Below are 21,712 nucleotides of genomic sequence, written 5' to 3'. Positions count from 1 at the left end.
TTTATTTCTTCCTGTTGTCTGATTGCTCTAGCTAGGACTTCCAGTACTAAATTGAATAACAGTGGTGAAAGTGGGCATCCTTACTGTGTTCCAGATTTTAGAGAAAAGGGTTTCAGGTTTTTCCCATTCAGTATGATACTAGCTGTGGCTCTGTCATATATGACTTTTATTATGTTGAGGTGTATTCTTTCTATACCCAATATTTTGAGGGTTTTTATCATGAATAGATGTTGAATTTTATTAAATGCTTTTTTAGTATCAAACTGATCATATAGTTTTTGTCCTTCATTCTGTTGATATGATGTATCACATTGATTTATTTGCATATATTGAAACATTCTTGCATCTCAGGGATAAATCCCACTTGGTCATGATGAACGATTTTTTTTCAATGTACTGTTGAACTCAGTTTGCTAGTAATTTGATAAATATTTGTCAATATTTATCAGATATATTGACCTGCAGTTTTCTTTCTTTCCTTCCTTCCTTCCTTCCTTCCTTCCTTCCTTCCTTCCTTCCTTCTTTCCTTCCTTCCTTCCTTCTTTTTTTTTTTTTTATTTGATGTGCCTTTTACTGGTTTTGGTATCAAGATAACATTGACCTCCTAGAATGAGTTAGGAAGTATTCCTTCCTCCTCTATTTTTTGGAATAGTTTGAGTAGGATTGGTATTAGTTTTTCTTTAAATGTTTGGTAGAATTCAGCAGTGCAACTGCTGATCCTGGCTTTTTTTTAATTGCATGATTTTTTTATTGTGACTTCAATATTTTAAACTGTCATTAGTCTGTTCAGGTTTTGGATTTCTTCATGGCTCATTCTTAGCAGGTTGTATGTTTCTAGGAGTTTGTCCATTTCTTCTAGATTTTCCAATGTTTTGGCTCACATTTACTAATAGTAGCCACCAATAAACCTTTGAATTTCTCAATATCAGTTGTAATGTCTCCTTTTTCATCACTGATTTTATTTGGAGCTTCTCCTTTTTGTCTTAGTCTAGCTTAAGATTTGTAAGTTTTGTTTAACTTTTCAAAAAAAAAAAAAAACACTTGTTCCGTGATCTTTTCTATTTTCTTCATTTCAACTTCATTTATTTTGGCTCAAATCTTTACTATTTACTTTCTTCTACTATTTTTGGATTACATTTACTTTTGCTTTTCTAGTTTTTTTAAGATGTATTGTGTGGTTATTTGAAGCTTTTCTTCCTTTCTGATGTAGGGACTTAGAGCTATAAACTTACCTCTTAGTACTGCTTTTGCTACATCCCATAGGTTCTGGTATGTTGTGTTTCCATTATCACTTGTTTCAAACAAATTTTTGATTTTCTTCTTAATATTTTCATTCACCTACTGATCATTCACAAGCATACTGTTTAATGTATATGTATTTTATAGTTTCCAAAATTCCTCTTGTTATTGATTTCTACTTCTGTTCCACTGTGGTTAAAGATTATGCTTGATATTTCAATTTCAATTCAAGTTTTAAGACTTGTATTCTGAACTAACATATTGTCTATCCTTGCAAAGGATTCATGTGCTGGGGAAAAGAATGCATCTTCTGCAGCCATTGGATGAAATTTTCGGTAAATATCTATTAGGTCCATTTGGTCCATAGTGCACATGAAATTCAATGTTTCTGTGTAGACTTTCTGCTTGGGAAATCTGTCCAGTGCTGAAAGTGGGGTGTTGAAGTCTCCAGCTATTATTGTATTGGGGCTTATATCTGTCTCTCTAGCTCTAATAATATTTGCATTATATACCTGGGTGCTCCAGTGTTGAGTGCATACATATTTACAATTCTCATCTCCTCTTGCTGAACTATCTGCTTTATCATTATGTAGTGACCTTCTTTGTCTCTTATTACAGATTTTTGTCTTGAAGTCTACTTTGTGTTATAGAAGTATAGCTACTTCTGCCTTTTTTTTGGTGTTTCTGTTGGTATGGAATATCTTTTCCCATTCCTTTATTTTTAGTATATGTGTGTCTTAATAGGTTAAGTGTGTTTCTTATAGGCAACAGATCATAGGTTCTTGTTTTTTAATCCATTCAGCCACTGTATGTTTTTTGATGGGAGAGTTTAGTTAATTACATTCAGTGTTATTATTGATAAGTAAGGACTTACTCCTGACATTTTGTTATTTGTTATCTGGTTGTTTTGTATTATTTTCTTCCTTCTTTCTTACCCTCTTGTCTTCCTTTTAGTGAAGGTGATTTTCTGTGGTAACATCGTATAGTTTCTTGCTGTTTATTTTTTGTGTATTCATTGTATATTTTTTGGTTTGAGGTTAACATGAGGCTTTCAAATACTATTATAACCCATTATTTTAAGCTGATAGTAACTTAACACTCCTTGCATAAACAAAGAGAAAACTAGTAAAGACTACACTTTAACTTTGTCCTTCTGCTTTTTAACTCTTTTTTGTTTCTATTTATATCTTATTATACTGTCTATGTCTTGAAAAGTTGTTGTAGTTATTATTTTTGATTGGTTCATTGTTTAGTCTTTCTATTTAAGAATAGTTTACACTGGCCAGGCACGGTGGCTCAAGCCTGTAATCCCAGCACTTTAGGAGGCCGAGACGGGAGGATCACGAGGTCAAGAGATCGAGACCATCCTGGCTAACACGGTGAAACCCCGTCTCTACTAAAAATACAAAAAACTAGCCAGGCGAGGTGGCGGGCGCCTGTAGTCCCAGCTACTCAGGAGGCTGAGGCAGAGAATGGCGTGAACCCAGGAGGCGGAGCTTGCAGTGAGCTGAGATGGGGCCACTGCACTCCAGCCTGGGTGACAGAGTGAGACTCTGTCTCAAAAAAAAAAAAAAAAAAGAATAGTTTACACATTATGGTTATAAGATTCTATTATAATATTCTGTGTTTTTCTTTGTGTTTACTGTTACCATTGAGTTTTGTATCTTCAGTTGATTTCTTATTACTCATTAATATCCTTTTCTTTCTGATTGAAGTACTCCCTTTAGTATTTCTTATAGGAAAGGTCTGGTGTGAATCAACTCTCTCAGCTTTTGTCTAGGAAGCTCTTTATTTCTCCTTCATTTTGAAGGACATTTTCACCAGATATACTCTTAGAGGGTAGAAGTTTTTTTTTTTTCTTTTTCCTTCAGCACCTTAAATATGATATGCCACTCTCTCCTGACTTATAAGTATTCCACTGAAAAGTCTGTTGCGAGATGTATTGTAACTCTATTACAATACTCTGTTGTTTCTTTTCTCTTGCTGCTTTTAAGATCCTTTCTTTATCCTTGACCTGTGGGAACTCAATTATTAAATGACTGGAGGTGTTCTATAACCTTCTTGTACTTACATGTTGATATATTTCTAAGGTTTGGGAAGTTCTCTGTTATTATTCTGTTTAATAAACTTTCTATCCCTATCTCTTTCTCTACTTAAAGCAGTTTAAGGCCAATGAAAGTTTTTCCTTTTGAGATTATTTTCTATTAATAGGTTCTATAGGCATGCTCTGTTGTTTTTTTATTCTTTTTTCTTTTGTCTCCTCTGTGTATTTTCAAATAGCCTGCCTTCAAGCTCACTAATTCTTTCTTCTGCTTGATCAATTCTGCTATTAAATTTCTCTGATGCATTCTTCAGCATGTGAATTGCACTTTTCAGCCACAGAATTTCTGCTTGATTCTTTTAAATTATTTTAATCTATTTGTTAAACTTACCTGATAGAATTATGAATTCCTTCTCTGTGTTATCTTGAATTTCTTTGAATTTCCTCAACATAGTTATTTTAAAGTGTCTATCTAAAAGGTCACATATCTCTGTTTCTCCAGGATTAGTCTGTGGTGCCTTATTTAATTCACTTGGTGAGGTCATGTTTTCCTGGATGTCCTTGATGCTTGCCAATGTTCTTCAGTGTCTGGGCATTGAGGAGTTAAGTATTTATTATAGTCGTCTTAGTCTGGGCTTGTCTGTACCCATCCTTCTGGGAAGGCTTTCCAGATATTTGAAAGGATGTGGGTATTTTTGTCTAAGTTGTATTTACTTTAAGCACCACCCCGCCCCCCACCCCTACACACACACAACTCCATAACCCTGTGGTTCTTAGACTCATAGAGGTACTGCCATGATGGTCTTGGATGAGATCCAGAAGAATGCTCTGGATTACCAGGCAGACTCTTGTTCTCTTCCATTACTTCCTCTGAAATGAATGGAGTCTCTCTATTCTGAGCCACCCGGAGCTGGAGGTGGAGTGAGCATTCACCCCTGTGGCCACCTCTACTAGGACTGTACTGGCTCAGACCAGAAGGTCTCACTGAAGGCCTGCTGAAGCCACTCTCTAGCTACAACCTGTGTTTGCTGAAGGCCTTGGGGCTCTACAGTCAGCAGGTGGCAAAGTTAGCCAGGCCTTCAGAGTAGTGAGTTCCTCCAAGCCCTGGATGTGTCCAGAGGTGACATTTGGGAGCCAGAAATTAGAATCAATAACCTTAGAATTCTATCTAGTGTTCTATTGTACTGCAGCTGAGCTCATACTCAAACTGCAAGATGCAGTCCTTCCCACTCTTCTCTCCCCTTTAAAGGCAGAGTAGCCTTACCCCATGGCCACCACCACCACAGACCCACAGGGAGTACTGCCAGACTACAGCTAATTTTCCTTTAAGGCCTAAAGGCTCTTCAGTCAGCTTGTGGTGAATGCTGCCTGGCTTGGGACTCACCCTTCAGGTAGTGGAGCCCCTCAAGCTCAATGCAGGTCCAAAGCTGTCCAAGAGCCAAGTCCTGGAATTGGGGACCCAAAGAGCACACTTGGTGTTATATCGCCCTGTGGTCAAGCTGGTATCTAATGTGAAAAACAATGTCTCCTTTGCTTTTCCTTGATTTTCTAGAGTGGAAGGAGTCTCACCCTGTAGCCACCACAGCTGAGAATGTGCTGAGTCTCACCTGAAGCTAGCAAGTCTCAGAGTCTCACTCAAGGCCTTCAGTGTAATAACTGGGTATCACTGCTGGTTATTCAGCCCAAGGGCTTTTTAGTTAATGGGTGATGAATCCTTCCTACAGTGTGTCTAGAAATATTGCCTGGGAGGTAGGGCCTAGAAAGTGGGCCTCATGAGTCTGACAGGTACTTATTCTACTCTGGCTGAGCTGGTATCCAAGAAGCAAGGCAAAGTGCCCCCCAGTCTTTCCTTTCCTCTCCTCTCCTCAAGCAGAGGCACAGGGTCTCTTTTGAGCCATGAGCTTTGCAGCCTGGGCTTAGGGGAGAGGTGATGTCAAAACTACTTTTAACCACCCTGGCTGGTGTCTCAATAGGTCCCATTCCCCCTCAGTCCACTGTCTCTGGGTCCAATACAGCACTAGGACTTGCCTAAGAGTTTCAGTCCTCATGGCCTAGACTTTCTTAAAAGTTTATTTAGGGCCCCAGAGCACTTTAGTCCATGGTGGCAAGGCTTGTGGGAATTCAAGTTCAGACTGCTGGGATCTGCCATTCCCCTCTGGTTAGGGCTAATTTAAATGCTCCCTCTGTGTGCAGGCATCAGCCGAGTTTTGTGTCATTTTGTTTACTTTTACAATAAGGCTACACTGAGTTCAATGCATCCCTTCAACACACAGAAAATACCCTCCTCTCCCCAATGCACAGACATGTTCTTCACACCATGCTGATGCTGCCAGGGAATGGGGAGGGCTGGCACTGGCAATTAAAGAGTGTTTTTCCTACCTCTTCTGTGCCTCTTTCAGCGACATGAAGTTAAAACCAGGTACTGAGTGCTCACTTGATTTTTGCTTCTTATGATGGTGTTTTGCTTTTTTTTGTTTGTTTGTTTTTTGATAGATACTTGTTAAATTGGTGTCCCTGCAGCAGGGGGTGGGGGGGATATAATTGGTGGAGCCTTGTATTGCACCATCTTGCTCTACCTCAAGTCCATGATGTATTTTATTTTATTTTGTATATTGCTAAATTCAGTTTGCTAAATTTTTAAGAATTTTTAAATCTATGTTCTTGAGGAATATTTTTCTGTAATTCTCTTGTAATATATTTGCCTTGTTTTTATATTGGAAATATTTTGACTCATATAATGAATTGTGAAGCATTCCTTCCTATTCAAATATCTTTGAGGTCTTCCAAAGAATTGCTATAATTCCTCCCTTAAGTATTAGGTGAAAATTATCACTGAAGCTATCTGGCCATGTAGGTTTCTTTTGTGGGAAGGTGTTTAACCACAAATTCAATTTCTTTCATATATACAGCTTTTCCATTTCTCCTAGAGTGAACTTTGTTAATTGGTGTCTTTCAAAGAATTTGTCAATTTTATCAAAGTTATTGAATTTATTGGCATAAAGTTGTTTATAATATTCTCCTGTCATTCATTTTAATTATCTGTAGATGCTGTAGTGATAACATTGTTCTCATTCCTGATATTGAAAAACTTCGTCTTCTTTTTTTGACTAAAATTTAATCAATTCTATTGATCTTAAATAATCATTTTTTCTTTCATTGATTTTCTCTATTGTTTTTCTGTTTTATATTTCAACATTTTCTGCTCTGATCTGTATTTTTTGCTTTATTTATATTTTCTGGGTTTCATTTACTCTTCCTTTTCAAGAGTCTTAAGGTAAAAGCTTGGCTCTTTAATTTGAGAAGTATTTCTTTTCTAATATAGGCATTGGTACTATAGGTTTCAAAGTATCATTTTAGTGACAGCCCAGAGATATGAATGTTTTATGTTTTCGTTACCATTTAGTTCAAAATATTTTCTAATTTCCCTTTGAGCCAGGAGTTATTTAGAAATGTTGTATAGTTTCTAAAGTTTTCAAAATTTTCCAGGTATATATAGATTTTTATTTTTCACTTAACTCCATTTTAGTCATAGAGCATATTGAATATAACTTGAATCTTTTGAAATTTATTGAGAGTTTTTAATGCAGAATTTAATAAGTCATAGAACATGTTCTGTGTGCATTTGAGGAGAATGTGTATTATGTTGTTGTTTGTTGAAATGTTTTGTCAATGTCAATTTAGTTAAGTTATTGGTAGTATTATTCAACTCTGTATCTGTGTTGGTTTTCAATGTACTTGTTCTCTCGATTGTTTTAAAGGGAATATTGAAATCTCATTGTTTCTAATTCCTATCTTTGTTCCTCTGTGTGTAATGTCTTTTTTGTTTGGATTCATTAAAGATAATTTATCACCAGTTTTATACAGTTTGATTATGATTTATCTGTAGTTTCATTCATGTCTCTTATGCTAGGAGTTTGTTGAGCTTCTTGGACCTATGAGCTTATAATTTTAATTTAATTTGGAAAGTTGGTCATTATTTCTTCAAATATTCTGTTCTGTCTTTATTCTGATTCTTTAGGGAACTTGAATTACACATATATTTGGCTATTTGATGTTGGTTCTACAGCTCACTGATACTCTGTTTATTTTTTTAGTCTTTTTTCCCTGTTTCATTTGCAGAGTTTTCATTGGTATGCTCTCAATTTCACTTATCTTTCTTATGCAAAGTATAATCTGCCATTAATCCCATCAACTGTGTTTTTCATCTCAGATTTGTATATTCCATTTCAAGATGTTTAATTTTAGTCATTCATATTTCTACTTCCTTTAACTTCCTGAACATGCAGAATATAGTTATAATAACTGTTTTAATGTCATTGTCATGAAATCTATCATCTGTGTCAATTGAAGATCGGTTTAGATTGATTTTTCTCCTCAGTATGAGTTGTATTTTCCTACCTCTTTGCATGCCTGGTAATTTTTATGGAATGCCAGATATTTTGAATTTGACCTTTCTGGTATTTGGTATTTGTGTCCCTAAAAATATGCTTGTGCTTTCAATTTCTATGAAAGAAATTTCTTGCAAACCTACCTTATATGGTTCATTCTTCTTCTCTCTACTGTATTATTTTCTCTCATATCACTACATCCTTTACCTGTGTTACATGAGTAATAATTCTTTCGTTTTTGTTCATTTACTTCTTTATTATCTCTCTGTCTTGTATTCCAGTAGGCCATGATATCCGTGAAAGGAAGAGCCACTTTGCTCTCTTTTTATCCCTATTACCTAACATAGTGTCTATCACATAATTGTTCAATAAATAATTGAATTATTTTAGATTGTTGCTGTTTTAACATCGTGAATTAACATTTTGTTTTGTTGACTTAACATTCTTGAGAACATTTAAATTTTATTCTAATAAATGTAAAATATAAGCCATCTTCAGGTTTCATAATTTTGATTCTGACTATCTTTACTTTAAGGAATTTAAAACAGTGTATTTTGCCCTGAATTTTTAAACAAAATGTTCTAATAAAGGAATGCTTCATGGTAATACATATATATGTATAATTTATAAGAATGTATAATGTTTTTAATTTGAATTTTTAACCTGAAATAAGTAATGCTACAGTTAATAAATGAGTAAATGTATGACCCATTATTTCTCTCAACTGCTTCCAAATGTGATTAATATTAAGATCCTGGTGTTGCATAAAAAATTCTGTGTTTTAGTTTGCTGTAATAATTTCTCAAGTTTTCCCACATGCCTGTGCCTCTCCAGAAAAAGGACACCTTGCATCTTAAACATGTTAATAAAATAAAAGTATCATTCACATAAATTTCTATTATTGTTCAAAAGTTTAAGTATTATTCATATTTGAGCCAGTAAGCTCTTTTGAATGGAGCATATTAAAGAAAAGTAGCATCATGGATTCAATTATTTCATGGACCAGTTAGCTTACCGCAAAGAATCCATTCTGTTTCATTGCTCAAGAATAAATTCCTTTTTAAAGACAGTTTCCTTATAAATATATCTCAGAGTTCATAAGAGTCACCAAATGAGAGAGTGTGAACAGCTTATTCTAAATTTCTCAGGACAACTAATAAAAGAAAAAAAAGCTTTGAACTATATTTTTAGTATTTTAGGTCAGTAGCATGACAATTTTATTCAAAACATTACATAGTATGAATATAATAATTTTCACATATTTGTTCTTAGTCCTTGGTGATTTATCTGAAAGTAAGATAAAATAATGTCAAGATTTTTGAGGGAAAACGCTACACAATTGAGAAGTAGATGTTATTCTTTAGTTTGTAACACTGATCTAAACCTCATGGGAGTAAATATAGGGAAAAACATTTTTTAAAAAAACAAGATCAGAAGCAGGTCATATGACAAAGTAAATGAATGGGCAGCTGTATTTCTCAGGGAAAAAATGATATTCCTTTTTTATTTTCAACTGCAATTTTAAGTAAAATATGTTGATGCTGCTTGAAACATAAACATCCCTTTAAAAATCAGAATCAAGATCCCAGATTTTAGGGAAAATCATCTGAGAAACAGCTGTTAGCCTGTTATGAAAGGGCTGCATAGAGTAATGATATAGATAGAAAGGCTGAACTCATGAAACCTTTTGTTTTACTGCCCAATGATGATAACAATTAGCCTAAGCACAGGCAACATTTATCAGAACGATTAAATTGCTTCTATGTAAGTTATCATTCTGACCAGAAAGTGAGGCTGTATATTTGATCTTACCATGTTCTTTTTATTAGGATCATATTTTTAACTATCAGGTGGATGGTTTATTACATTGATTTCAATCTTAATTTTTAAATTATATACCTGGAGTATCAAGTGTGTACAAACTAAAAAGTATGATAATTTATATGAGAAATAACTATGTACATGTTTTAAGTCTAAAACTGAGGGATGCACATAAATATTTATATCTAAATGTGGTTACAACTAACTTACATGAGCCTGTTCAGGAATCCAGATTTACCCTACCTTGACAGCCCTGTTGCCCATTTGGCCACCACTTTTTTTCAGTCACTTATATTTAACTAATTCTAGTCTTTGAACCAAAAAGACCACACTAATGTTCAACAAAGAAGTGCCCCTGATGGCCTGTCCACAGGTTATATTGTTCACAAGGAAGAGCTGATTGTCACCAAAATGTCTCTTTATCATCCTTCAGGGTTAAAGGAAAATAATGAACATTGTAACTATGATCCAGTCACAGTGTGTTATATATTATTTTAGACACGATTCTTATAAAGGGTATTTCCAACCCAAAAGGGAATGGACATTGACAGAAAGGGGATCATTTAATGAACAGTAGTTATTTATCTTAATGTAGTTAAAGTCATCCATCTTTTCTTCTTTGCTCTATTTCTGAAGAATATTTCAATGCATTATCTGAACTACGTTATGTGAACTTTGCCCCTATATCCTCAAGACAATACAATATGTTAGGCTTACATTTGTTATCAATTTAACTAATATCTTCTGTCAATTTGCCATGGACCACTAAAAACAACCTGTTCATTATTTCCTTCAATTCATTTTATCTTGGTGCCTGCTAATCTGTTTTATTTTCAGTTTTCATATAATTTTTTAATGAAATATTCTTTAAAACCCCAATAATAGAGTGATAGCTGGTCTCCAATTTTCTTTATCCTTTAAGCTTGTTATCCTATGAAAGAAATTAAATACAGCACAGTGGACTGCATACACAGTATATGATGCATTATAAATGGTGTGAGCTTATCTTTATTCAAGCAATTAATCTTGCTCTTTTAGAAGAAATCCAAAGGGAAATAACCCAAGTTGTCTTATATTTCCAGGAAACATCATGCAAAAAACAGAGAAATTTACTATTTACTATATCTCAAATGTTAGAAATATATCACCCAAACAGCACTTTTCTCCCAAATGCAAATTGTTAGATAACCTGATTGATAAATGTTTACTTTGATCTAGAAATCAGCTTAAACTGACAAATTTATATATGCTATAGAAAAAAAGTGTGCTATTTACATATTCATTTTTTAAAAGTACGCCATGAGAATTAAAAAAACAAAAACAAAAACAAAAAAACAAAAAAAAAACTATGTCCTTCCAAATGTCTTTAATTTGTCTGGATAATAGAGGATGATAATATAAAGATATGTAGCCTTTCTCCTTTGAATTGATAGCTAAACCTCTAAATTGTTGAAGGCAGCAATATGTCTGGCTAAAATACTATGTTATGCATTGAGAATTTAGCTTTATCAGGAATTATTACGTATTATTTTTGATCCTTTTTAATGAATACTTTTACAAACTAGAAACTTAAAGTAGTTCCTAAATTATCAATCTCCTCTACTGACATCCTACTAATAAAATAAGAAACTTACCACATTTAAACTTTCTTTTACTTCTCCTTCCAAACATCTCCCTGTATGAAACAAATTAATAGTTAAAAATATTTTCAAGGATTCTAACATTTGTACTTTTTCTACAAGTCTTACAGTTGTTTGACCTTGTAGTCTGATGTATTTAAATGTGTTGAATGCTTGCCAGTTTTCTCCCTCCCCTCCCGTCCTCTCCCTTCCCCTCCCCTCCCCTCCCTTCCTTTTCCCTTCCCTTCTGTTTTACCATTGGCCTCTTGATTCTTTAGTTATTTTAGTTCAATTTTATTGGCTCTATTTTAACAAGATTTAGTGTTTCATCTTGTTGTATTCCAAGAAGAGGTTGTAGGTGCCATGTTTTCTGAGAATGTTTTTTGGTATCTTTATACTTGGCTTCATATAAAACTTTTGATTACACAATTTTCTCAGAACTTTATAGGTATTTTTCTTGTTTTGTTGAATGTTGTTTTGGAAAATCTAAAGCCAGCTGTTACTGCCTGTTGGAAGTGATTTGGATTCCCAAAGGACATTTTTTATATACTTAAGTTTATTAAGCTTGTCATGAACTTTATGATGTACAAACTTGACTAGACTACGATTTCCAGTTATTCAATCAAACATTAATCTAGATGTTGCTGCAAAAGGTATTTTGTAGATTCGATTGAAGTTCATGATCAATTGACTTTGAGCAAGGGAGATTATCCTAGATAATCTGGGCAGGCCTGGTACAACCAGTTGAAAGGGCTTTAAAACAGAACTGAGGCTTACCTGAAGAAATCCTGCCTGTGAATAGTAACATCTGCCATGCACAAGAGTTTCAACTTGCTTTTCCTGGTGGCTACCTCTATGGACTTAGGACTTGTCTAGTCAAGCACACAACTGCATAAACCAATTCCTTGCAATAAATTCCTCTCTCTCTCTCTCTCTCTGTGTGTGTGTGTGAATGTGTGTGTGCATGTGTGTGTGTGTATTGAGAAATAGCCTGCTAGTTCTTCCTCTATATCAGTTGAACACTGGCTAATATTGATTATCTTAAAATGTAGAATTGACCAGTGTGTGGAGGCTAGAATATTGAGGAGCCTTACAGAAAAAGCCTAGATTTCCTTGAACAGACCATTAGTAGAATTATGGATGTCAAAGACTCTGCTCATAAGGACTCAGAAAGAAGTGAGGAGCGTGGTAGGGAAAACCTAAATTACCTTAGAGAATATCTAATTATAAACAGACAGTAGAAATATGGAAGTTAAAAATGCTAAAATTGAGAGCCCAGGAGGAAATTAGAAACATGCTATTGGTAACTGGATGAGAAGAGATTCTTGTTATACAGTGGCAGAAAGCTTAATTAGTGAAATAATGTCCTGCAGTTACATAGGAGGAGAATTTTCAAGATATGGCCTTGGACATTCAGTTGAGAACAGTTTTAAGCAGAATTGAATGTGCAGCCTGTTTTTTGTTGTTGTTGCTTGTAGTAAAATGCCAGGGGAAATTGCATTTGCAAGAAGTACTGTTGCACAAAAAGGAACCAGGACTAGGTGATTTGGGACATTCCAATCCCTCCAGATTGTGAAAAATGCTAAAATGGAGATTGACTGTCAGGAAAGCATATTCTAGAGGGGCAGCTGAGATATGGCTGGACAACGTTTTGCTGATACCTCAGAAAGATCAAAAAGAGAATTTAGTCACACAAAGGCTCTTTGAAAAGAATAAATGTGTGACTCACAAGTCTCATTAGTTACCAAGCAGAAGCTAGAAATGAGGATACTTTTCTTTGTTTGTTTTGTGCTACTATAACAGAATACCTGAGCCTGAGTAACTTATAATGAACAGAAATGTATTTTCTCACAATTATGGGGGCTGGAAAGTCCAAGATCAAGGTGCTAGCAACAAGTGACGGCCTTCTTACTCTATCATTACATGGTGGAAGGTAGAAGTGCAAAGGCACAAAAAGGGGCTGAACTTAAGGCATTAATGGCACCCATAAGGGCTGTGCCCTCATGGCCCAATCACCTCCCAAAAGTCCCACCTGTCAACACTGCCACAATGGCAACTAAACTTCAAACTGAATGTTGGAGAAAACAAGCATTCAAATCATAGCAATGAGATTATACAGGAAAGATTTGTGGAGAAGTCTCTTGTCTAATGAAGTGAATTCCCATAATACACATGAGGCCTCAGGATTTTCGAAAATTTTAAATCTGTGGAACACTGCCAGCTTGGACCAAAAGGGACAGAAACCGTATTAAGTGAAAGAAGGCTACTGGACTCCCAAAAGTGTACAGGCAGGAAATAGACTATTAAAATGACTCAGCTGCTAACCCATGCTACTTTTCATGAAAAAAGAAGGATGACTTAAGAGGGCAGAGCTGAAAACCACAGAGGATTATTCTCAGACTTAGAAATGTTCTCAAGTTTGCCCAGCTGGGTTTTAGAATGACTTGGGATCAGTCACCCTTTTTCTTTTTATTTTATCTCATTTTGAATGGAATTGCTTATTCCTGTCTCATCAAGGTATTCTGTGAGCAGATAACTTATTCTTGAGTTTCACAGGTCCATAAATGGAGAGGAATTATGCATCACAACAGATTATACCCAGGGCTTCACCCATGCCAAATTTAGATGTACCAATTCTAGACAGTCTCTTTTATTTAGGTGTTAATTTTATTGTTTCTGTTATATGTTCTTTAAAGTTATTGGAAGTTGTAGGAATTTTCATGCTTCAGTAAAGATGCCATTATATTTATATTTTTGGTTGATTAAAATATACTTTATTTTGGCATTGTGGGAGAGGAAAAGAGAAAAACTTTGCTATTATTGTGTCTCTTTTAGCTAGGAAATTGATTACCTATTAATGCATATAAATAAATCAGGGCCAGGAAATTGTACATTTGTTCAGTAAATTCTTCCATTTATAAACTGACTTGTATCCAGTCATACTTCAGAAAGAATTTAAAGTAATCCTAACATTAGTATAATCAATAAACAAACCTTAAATTATAGAATCTTTAACAGGATGGAGAAATCTAAATAAGTCTGGAAAATGAAGTCTAAAAAATTAAAAAATGGCTCAATTCTGAAAGACAGCACTTATTTTTAAAAAATAATACATAAGTTTATAGAACACATTTATTTGGAATTCAGTTCAAAAAATCCATCAGGAAAAATTCTCACTTGTTTGGAGTTCATTTTTTACTGAAATAGCATGGTATTACTTTTGCCTCTTGAATCTAGAAAAAGGCCTAAGCACAAGAAAAGGAAAAAAATATGTATATATTTTTGCATGTCAGGGCTAATGTAATTGTTGAGTAAATGCGTAAAGCTAAGCTTGTTATAGTCAACTGCCAATTATTGCAATTTTTCTTAGGGATATGAATAGTATGGGAAAATAATACTTAAACTATTTAACTGTGTAATTAACTGCAATGTTTAGCTCAAAATACATTTAAAACTGATATTAGTAATGAATAGCTTAAAAATTCATTGAATTGCCCTCTGCCCCTTAAAGATATAGAACAATAACCAAAGTGATGTGATTTGTCTCAAGAAAAACAAAAGGACTGGGTAATTCAAATTTGATTTAACAATTAAAAATGGCTACACTTGCCGGGTGCTGTGGCTCACGTGTGTAATCCCAGCACTTTGACAGGTCAAGGTGGGCGGATCATCTGAGGTCGGGAGTTTGAGACCAGTCTGATCAACATGGAGAAACCCCGTCTCTACTGAAAAAAAAAAAACAAAAAAAAAAAAAACAAAAAATTAGCCTGGCGTGGTGGCACATGCCTGTAATCCCAGCTACTCGGGAGGCTGAGGCAGGAGAATCACTAGAACCCAGGAAGGGGAGGTTGCAGTGAGCCCAGATCACGCTACTGTACTCCAGGCTGGGCAACAGAGCAAAACTCCGTTTCAAAAAAAAAAAAAAGAATATGTTGTATCTTTGTTCTCATTGGTTTCAAAGAACATCTTTATTTCTGCTTTCATTTCGTTATGTACCCAGTAGTCATTCAGGAGCAGGTTGTTCAGTTTCCATGTAGTTGAGCGGTTTTGATTGAGTTTCTTAGTCCTGAGTTCTAGTTTGATTGCACTGTGGTCTGAGAGACAGTTTGTTAAAATTTGTGTTCTTGTACATTTGCTGAGGAGTGCTTTACTTCCAATTATGTGGTCAATTTTGGAATAAGTGCGATGTGGTGCTGAGAAGAATGTATATTCTGTTGATTTGGGGTGGAGAGTTCTATAGATGTCTATTAGGTCCGCTTGGTGCAGAGATGAGTTCAATTCCTGGATATCCTTGTTAACTTTCTGTCTCGTTGATCTGTCTAATGTTGACAGTGGAGTGTTGAAGTCTCCCATTATTATTGTATGGGAGTCTAAGTCTCTTTGTAGGTCTCTAAGGACTTGCTTTATGAATCTGGGTGCTCCTGTATTGGGTGCATATATATTTAGGAGAGTTAGCTCTTCCTGTTGAATTGATCCCTTTACCATTATGTAATGGCCTTCTTTGTCTCTTTTGATCTTTGATGGTTTAAAGTCTGTTTTATCAGAGACTAGGATTGCAACCCCTGCTTTTTTAACAATCATCAGAGAATACTATAAATGCCTCTACGCAAATCAACTAGATAATCTAGAAGAAATGGATAATTTCCTGGACACTTACACTCTCCCAAGACTAAACCAGGAAGAAGTTGAATCCCTGAATAGACCAATAGCAGGCTCTGAAATTGAGGCAACAATTAATAGCCTACCCACCAAAAAAAGTCCAGGACCAGATGGATTCACAGCTGAATTCTACCTGAGGTACAAGGAGGAGCTGGTACCATTCCTTCTGAAACTATTCCAATCAATAGAAAAAGAGGGAATCCTTCCTAACTCATTTTATGAGGCCAACATCATCCTGATACCAAAGCCTGGCAGAGACACAACAAAAAAAGAGAATTTTAGACCAATATCCCTGATGAACATCGATGCAAAAATCCTCAATAAAATACTGGCAAACCGGATTCAGCAGCACATCAAAAAGCTTATCCACCATGATCAAGTGGGCTTCATCCCTGGGATGCAAGGCTGGTTCAACATTCGCAAATCAATAAACGTAATCCAGCATATAAACAGAACCAAAGACAAGAACCACATGATTATCTCAATAGATGCAGAAAAGGCTTTTGACAAAATTCAACAGCCCTTTATGCTAAAAACGCTCAATAAATTCGGTGTTGATGGAACGTACCTCAAAATAATAAGAGCTATTTATGACAAACCCACAGCTAATATCATACTGAATGGGCAAAAACTGGAAAAATTCCTTTGAAAACTGGCACAAGACAGGGATGCCCTCTCTCACTGCTCCTATTCAACATAGTGTTGGAAGTTCTGGCTAGGGCAATCAGGCAAGAGAAAGAAATCAAGGGTATCCAGTTAGGAAAAGAAGAAGTCAAATTGTCCCTGTTTGCAGATGACATGATTGTATATTTAGAAAACCCCATTGTCTCAGCCCAAAATCTCCTTAAGCTGATAAGCAACTTCAGCAAAGTCTCAGGACACAAAATTAATGTGCAAAAATCACAAGCATTCTTATACACCAGTAACAGACAAGCAGAGAGCCAAATCAGGAATGAACTTCCATTCACAATTGCTTCAAAGAGAATAAAATACCTAGGAATCCAGCTTACAAGGGATGTAAAGGACCTCTTCAAGGAGAACTACAAACCACTGCTCAGTGAAATCAAAGAGGACACAAACAAAAGGAAGAACATACCATGCTCATGGATAGGAAGAATCAATATCGTGAAAATGGCCATACTGCCCAAGGTTATTTATAGATTCAATGCCATCCCCATCAAGCTACCAATGAGTTTCTTCACAGAATTGGAAAAAACGGCTTTAAAGTTCATATGGAACCAAAAAAGAGCCCGCATTGCCAAGACAAGCCTAAGTCAAAAGGACAAAGCTGGAGGCATCACGCTACCTGACTTCAAACTATACTACAAGGCTACAGTAACCAAAACAGCGTGGTACTGGTACCACAACAGAGATATAGACCAATGGAACAGAACAGAGTCCTCAGAAATAATACCACACATCTACAGCCATCTGATCTTTGACAAACCTGAGAGAAACAAGAAATGGGGAAAAGATTCCCTATTTAATAAATGGTGCTGGGAAAATTGGCTAGCCATAAGTAGAAAGCTGAAACTGGATCCTTTCCTTACCCCTTATACGAAAATTAATTCAAGATTGATTAGAGACTTAAAAGTTAGACCTAATACCATAAAAACCCTAGAAGAAAATCTAGGTAGTACCATTCAGGACATAGGCATGGGCAAGGACTTCATGTCTAAAACACCAAAAGCAACGGCAGCAAAAGCAAAAATTGACACATGGGATCTAATTAAACTAAAGAGCTTTTGCACAGCCAAAGAAACTACCATCAGAGTGAACAGGCAACCTACAGAATGGGAGAAAATTTTTGCAACCTACTCATCTGACAAAGGGCTAATATCCAGAATCTACAAAGAACTCAAACAAATATACAAGAAAAAAACAAACAACCCCATCAAAAAGTGGGGAAAGGATATGAACAGACATTTCTCAAAAGAAGACATCCATACAGCCAACAGACACATGAAAAAATGCTCATCATCACTGGCCATCAGAGAAATGCAAATCAAAACCACAATGAGATACCATCTCACACCAGTTAGAATGGCAATCATTAAGAAGTCAGGAAACAACAGGTGTTGGAGAGGATGTGGAGAAATAGGAACACTTTTACACTGTTGGTGGGATTGTAAACTAGTTCAACCATTATGGAAAACAGTATGGCGATTCCTCAAGGATCTAGAACTAGATGTACCATATGAGCCAGCCATCCCACTACTGGGTATATACCCAAAGGATTATAAATTATTCTACTACAAAGACACATGCACACATATGTTTATTGCGGCACTATTCACAATAGCAAAGACTTGGAATCAACCCAAATGTCCATCTGTGACAGACTGGATTAAGAAAATGTGGCACATATACACCATGGAATACTATGCAGCCATCAAAAAGGATGAGTTTGCGTCCTTTGTAGGGACATGGATGCAGCTGGAAACCATCATTCTTAGCAAACTATCACAAGAACAGAAAACCAAACACCGCATGTTCTCACTCATAGGTGGGAACTGAACAATGAGATCACTTGGACTCGGGAAGGGGAACATCACACACTGGGGCCTATCATGGGGAGGGGGGAGGAGGGAGGGATTGCTTTGGGGAGTTATACATGATATAAACGTCATGCACATGTACCCTAGAACTTAAAGTATAAAAAAAAAAAAAAGAATAGCTATACTTAATTGGAAATTCATGTATCTGACCCGTGAGGGAAATTTTTTTATTAAAGTTATCTTCCCAACAAAGTGAAAAGAAATATCTTGTGGATCATGTATGCTGAGCCCAATAAAAACTGTCATTATGCTCTTAAATTTTAAGAAGTTTTTTGTGTTATTGTATTACTCTCATAAATGTAACTAAGGTGGAAGGAGCATTTTTCTTTAGTCTTTTGTCTTTAGTTAGAGCAAAGTCTCATTAATGGATTTAACCTACCCATGTTGAGACTGAGGGATACAAATATTTATATTTTTTAAATAGAGTACTTAAAATTAATAACTTTAATAATTTGAGATAATGTTTGTATTACTCCGAGTACACAGATACACTTATACACACATGCACACATACACACACACACATACACACTCATGCTTTTAGAAGAAAGAAAATGCCCCTCCTAAGGAATTCTTGTAATTCTATTGGAATTACTAACTAAAAGTATTTTAGTGTTTTGGGCAGCTATAAAATTTATTTATATATAGTGATATCATCTGTGTTTCTATCTAAAGCCCTTGAAGACAGGAAAAGGAAAAAGTCTTTTAGCTTTCTATATCGAATACTTGAAAATCTATTTAAGTTGTTTATTAAGCAAACAGGCAAAAAATAAGTAAATACAGAATGAAAATAAAGTTAAAATATTAGTGTATTTCTTTATGAACTCTTTATTCCACTGAAGAAATGAACCTTTTGAACTAACTGTAGTTTGATTATTGAACAATCACATAGCTGTGATTCCCTAATTTTCTACTCTAAAATAACATTTCGATTGGATTTATAAAGGTATGTATCAACAGCACAATTTTCATATATTTAGCATTTAAATATATAGTGAAAAATATTCTGGCAAAATTTAAAATATGTGCCTGTTTCATGACCTGAAGGGATTTAAAGGTGGTAATATTTGCTCTAATTTAGCATTTTTAAATAATTCATGTCCTCATTTTCTATTGTTATTTACTCTTAGTCAGGGTTAGAGAACATTTTCACTCTTGTTTAAATTATGCAATGTTGGTATTTCATTGTAATATGAGATCAGTGGTCCTAGCATTTATTTTTACAGATCATATTATTTATTGGCATATCATTTAACTGCCTTCTTAACCATTTTGTCCCTTGGTTTTGAATCTTAATGTTTTCCTTCATCACGGATCTTTAAGAATGATCTTTCAGCTTAAAAGAAGCTAAACATAAGAAAGTTTCATTAATTTAAGAATGGGGCTGCTTTGGATTCACTTTTCCTTGTTCAAGAAGTACATAATTTTTCATATTGATAACTTGGTGTCCTCCTTTTTAAATATTACTAATGAACAGAAATAAACTTAGATAAAAATGGCATGACAAAAAGTATGACATTCACTTATTTCAAATCAAAGAAAATGAATGCAACATAAAGTGCTTTAACTGAACACTGACAAGATATTAAAAGTACAGCATTTAAAAACTGGTCATTTACGCTAGGTTATAGATTATTTGTCCACCAGTTCAAACTCATGTATGAAAACTCCATACTAAAAACCTCACAGTATTGGCTAGTAGTCCATGAAGGATGCATTAGCAATTTGATGAATACCATTCATTATTTATTAAATATTATTCATTACATTGCTAATTAATTGTAAATGTATAACATTCACAATGAAAGAAAACATCTACCTGTTGTCATTGTTTTTAACCTGTGATCTTTGCATTAGTATGAAAACTGTAAAATATGTTTTTTTTAAACCTTGCAGATAAATTTAGTTACTTAATAGGACCAGTACAGGGTAAATATAAAGGATTAGGCTATTTCTATCTGTACTTATAAATATTTGTTAAAAATTGACTTCATTAACTAGCCCTACCATTCTGGTTTAAGCTTTGTTAGCCACCCAAGTCTACCTGGTACACTTAGGACTGGTCCTGACCTTAATAATTTATACATTTGCCCTTTTTAAAGTATTGTGTCTGTGCTGGCATTTGTGTGAAGGGGCAGGCACATTAGAAAGAACTTGAAACTTTAAAATATCCTAGAAATTGAGGAATCTCCATGGTTCAATGTAAATTATTGTTCTTTCATCTGAGATGTTCTTGCCCATGCATTTTGAGTGTTGAAATATTCTTCAGTAATACATACAAAAAGAGGAACAGTTGTGACAATAGATGCTCTTTTTATTTTGCCCACTTAGCAGAATGTAAAGCTGTCTGCTATCTTTATGTCAATTTTCTAATATTTATTTATTTATTTTTAAAATCACTGTGATTCTTGAAGTACAGCCCTGAAACCACAGCCTTAAATACTCCAGGCTCTGCAGGAGGGAGGCAACAAGCTCTCAATAACAGAGTACACTGTTTGGGAGAGGAAGGGAAGGGCTACCTTGAGTTCTCTGAAAACTCCTCATCTACCCTAAATATTAAGCATAACGAGCCTCACTTATCTGAGAAGCAGGGGAAAACTAGAGGTGGTGCAGAGTTCATACTGTGGGATGTTATACTAGCCATTATTCTTAGCGAACTGAGAGGGCTATCATCAGTTTACAAATGGTGGTTTTGACCTGAGGGCTTTTCAATAGCTGCTACAAAATAAATTTTTGTGGAGAAGACCAACATCAGTAAACCTCCAGGAAACAGCTATATGCTGCTCTCAGAGGGCTGACCAGCAGAGTACACTTTACAGGTACAGCTGTAGAAGGATTTGAAAAGATTGGAAGGGTGATTAGCAACAGGAGAGACCATCAGTTGACTTGTAACCACTGAAGTGCTAACAGTCTCTTGATACCAGGAACCATTGGTTAAAACAATATGGCATTGTGGTTTAAAAAACAGGCTTTGAAGTTAGACAGAATAGGGAATAAATTCTGGTTTCACCTCTTTACCAGCTGGGAGGCCTTGAAAATGCCCTGTAACCTTCCTATGCTTCAGTATCTTGAGCTGTGATGTATGGTAATATTGACTTCATAGGATTCTCAGCAAAGTAAACATATTCTGTTTTCAGAATTAAATTAGTAAATGTGTATAACCTGCTTTGCACACCTGTTGTATACTAAATTCTCAATAAATACTGGCAACTATGTTCTATCCATTTGTTAATTAAAAAAACTTCAGATATTGCATATGTGGCCTGGTGAGGTAGGGGTAAGGAAGAGCTCTTATTCTTTTGAGTTTCAAGAGTAGTGTGTTGCTACATCTAAATCCCATATGGCAATATTGACTTAGTATATCAAAAAGAAGTAGTCCATAAACAG

The 21,712-nt window shown here is 35.1% G+C and overlaps 1 protein-coding gene and 1 long non-coding RNA gene across 4 annotated transcripts in view; one reads left to right on the top strand and one right to left on the bottom strand.

Moving 5' to 3' along the window:
• The window catches only part of IQCM (IQ motif containing M), a 499,469-nt gene that overhangs the window by 389,135 nt on the left and 88,622 nt on the right, over positions 1–21,712 (top strand). The gene's annotated exons all lie outside the window — the stretch shown is intronic.
• On the bottom strand, positions 2,035–2,490 carry LOC117086007. Its single transcript, XR_004438173.1, has 2 exons — positions 2,308–2,490; positions 2,035–2,186 (listed from the first exon to the last, which is right to left on the bottom strand). It is a non-coding gene; the product is annotated as an uncharacterized LOC117086007 (long non-coding RNA).

Source organism: Trachypithecus francoisi, unplaced genomic scaffold, assembly GCF_009764315.1.
Source record: "Trachypithecus francoisi isolate TF-2019V2 unplaced genomic scaffold, Tfra_2.0 Lachesis_group1, whole genome shotgun sequence".
NCBI classification, from domain to species: Eukaryota; Metazoa; Chordata; class Mammalia; order Primates; family Cercopithecidae; genus Trachypithecus; species Trachypithecus francoisi.
Note: the sequence above shows the minus strand (reverse complement) of the source record. Positions and strands in the feature narration are given on the sequence as shown.